Source organism: Nicotiana attenuata, unplaced genomic scaffold (assembly GCF_001879085.1).
Source record: "Nicotiana attenuata strain UT unplaced genomic scaffold, NIATTr2, whole genome shotgun sequence".
Taxonomy (NCBI): Eukaryota; Viridiplantae; Streptophyta; class Magnoliopsida; order Solanales; family Solanaceae; genus Nicotiana; species Nicotiana attenuata.
The window spans coordinates 206,933-210,073 of NW_017670919.1; positions in this window are offsets into that span (position 1 = coordinate 206,933).

Sequence of the window (3,141 nt, forward strand, 5' to 3'; positions counted from 1 at the left end):
AAATCTTATCCTTCAGGGAGCGGCATTCATCAATAGCATGCCCCTTCATGCCAGAATGGTAGGCACAGGTTTTATTTGGGTTGACCCATTGGGAAGGGTTTTCAAGGGTTATAGCAGGGATAGGGGTGACATAACCAGAAGCTTTGAGTCTTTCATACAACTGGTTGATTGGTTCAGCAATGGCAGTATACTGTTTGGGAGGTCTGCGATCGAAATTTGGTCGGGGTCTAGGATAGTTTTGGTGAGGAGGAGGCGATTGATAGTGGGCTTGGTAGACGTGTGTGGGTTGGGAATATCTGGGTGAAGCAGGTTGGTATGTAGGAGGTGGAGGTGACTGATAAGTAGGCGGGGGAGTTTGGTAGGAAGGCGAGGGTGCTTGGTAACTTGGAGTGGGCTGATATGTAAGTGGAGGCATGGGATAAGTTTGGTATTTGACAGGTGATTTGGTTCTCTGTGCAACCATCACTGCGCCTACGTCCCTTTTCTTGGACGTACCACCAGACTGTAGAGCCTTATTGGTGGCTTGCAAGGCTTCAAAGTTCGTAACCATACCACTCTTGATACCCTCCTCGATCCTTTCTCCTAACTTGATGATGTCAGAAAATTTATGGTTCTCGATCAGCATCAGTCTTTCATAGTATTGCGGATCCTGAGCCCGGACGAAAAACATGTTCATTTGTTCTTCCCCTAAAGCAGGTCGAACCTTTGCAGCCTCTGATTTCCAACGAGTGGCATACTCGCGGAATGTTTCTGTGGGTTTCTTCTTTAAATTCTGAATGTAAAACACATCTGGTGCATTTTCCATATTGAACCTGAATCTGTCCATGAAGTCGGACGCCATACTTACCCAGTTTGGCCACTTCTTTGAGTCATGGCTAATATACCAAGACAGAGCATCTCCTTTCAGGCTCCTCATGAAAAGCTTCATGCGGATCTTCTCGTCTTTTCCCACTCCGACCAGCTTGTCGCAGTATGTTCTCAAGTGAACCCTGGGATCCCCTGTACCATCAAACATTTCAAACTTGGGAGGTTTGTACCCCTCGGGCAGTTCGACATTGGGCTGTATGCATAGATCTTCATAGTTTAGCCCCTCAATTCCCTTACTTCCTTCAACGCCTTGAATTCTGGTGGTCAACTTCTTAAGCTCTTCGGCCAGATTTTTGATGAGCAAGTCCTTATCATCGGACTCGGGTGTGCTTGAGATAGGCCGGGTGGAGTGTGGCACGGTCTCCACGTAGATGTGGGTGTTGTGTTGGGTGTGGCAGTGGTCATTTGTGGAGTTCAATGGTTCCAGGACGGGCAGTGGAGCATTGTTGGGAGTGTGGCAAGTATTGCAGTGGTGGTGAGGAGCGGGTTGCTTTGGGATATTTTGTGGAGGTATGGGGTTCTGAGTATTTGGGAAGGTAACTTCTAGAGTGGTGAGGGAAAATGACAGACTTTCCAAATTCCGGACTTGATCAAGCTCTTCTTGGAATCTCAGTAGTTTTTGTTCTATCTGAGAGGCATTTTCCTTGGGGACCATAGCACCACGAGTGACCTCTACCCGTTCAGCTGAGTTGTTTGAATCTTCCATTCTTCTTTTGCTTTTGTGCCTGACAGGACTGGGAGGAGGATTAGGTGGAGGGCCCCTAGATCTTGTGAAATATGCTGATGTTGCTAGAGTACACGAACTAACCTTTGGGGAGGGGAATAAACAAAAGCAAAAACAAAAAGGTAACAAGTCAGTAAGGATTATAAGAAAAAGGTGTTGCGATATTTAAACAAATATTGCAGGAATGTAAATCGTGTCCTAATTTAGGAGCCTCGTTCTGCCCGAGGTAGGCCTAGCGACAAGTTGATTTGGAGAACTTATAATGCTAAATGCCTTATTTTAATAAAAATAAGACGAACCCCAAACGACACTAAAATAGCAGAAGATAAAAATGTTACTAATGGCCAATGGCCTTATTACATTTAAGCAAAAGAAAAGGAATCCTAACTACTTGGTCCCAGAAGGACCTTCCCCAGACTCGGCATCTTTAGCTCCATCGAATAGCTTCACTAGCTCGCGAAGTCCTAGCAGTAGGTAGGCTTTGGCCAGGTGTCCACCTTCGTTTCCCTCAGCATTCTGGCAGTCTTCGATCCTCTTGATGAACTTCCTTTCCAGTTCCACCAAACCCTGCTCCAAGTACCCCAGTCGCTTGTTGGCGCTGACAGCCATGTCTTTCCACTCTTCAATCAGCTTTTGGTTGGCTTCTTGAATTTCACGGTGCTCACTTTCGCATTCCCGAATCCTCTTGCGCAGTTGGTTGTACTTAACCTGTGCTTCAGCCTTCTCATTGATGATCCTATGACCTCGAACAAACCCGGGTTGACCCAAACCATTATGATTATCCTCCAGCCAGCTTGGATAGTATGGAGTATAACCATCATGTTACCTGTCTGGCTCAATAGTGTCCCTTCCTATGATGATTTTTCCGTGCCACATGTGTTGGGCTTGGCACTTGTAAGGGCTGTCATCAGCTTGGAAATCAGCCCGGAAGTGACTCATCTTGTCGACCCTTGGTATAACCTGCTTCCTACCGGCATGTCTCATGACTCGGAGAGGGATATGAGGATAAGTTCCTCTCAAACCGATAAGTATCAGAAACGGTGCATCCCTGGATCGGTCAATGAATTCTTCAGTAGGAAACCATTCGAACATCCATTGTACTTGATTCTCTTTCAGATTTTCAAACAGTTCTACCCATCCTTTGGCATCTTCCAGCTGAGCAAACATGTTGGGCATGTAGTTCATCCTTCTTGGTTGATGGAAGGCTATATGATCGTCCCAGTCCCTACGATGGATTTCCTGTCGGTACTCACCCTTTTGGAGGTGCTCCATGAGCCAGAGTTGGAGCAGCAAGTTGCAACCCTCAAAGTGTTTGGCTCGTTGTTGGCATTTCACCAAGGCTCGGTATATCTCGGCAATAATGATGGGCACTATGCTAAATGGTTGCCCGCCAATTCCTTCCATTAAGGTCTTGGTGGCCATACCTAGTCGGGTATGGATCCTTGCTTTCTTCATAGGAAATACTATCATCCCCAAGAAACAGAACATGAAGACAAGGACCCTTCTATGGATATGCCCCAATGATGTGAGGGCGAACTCATCAGGACAAG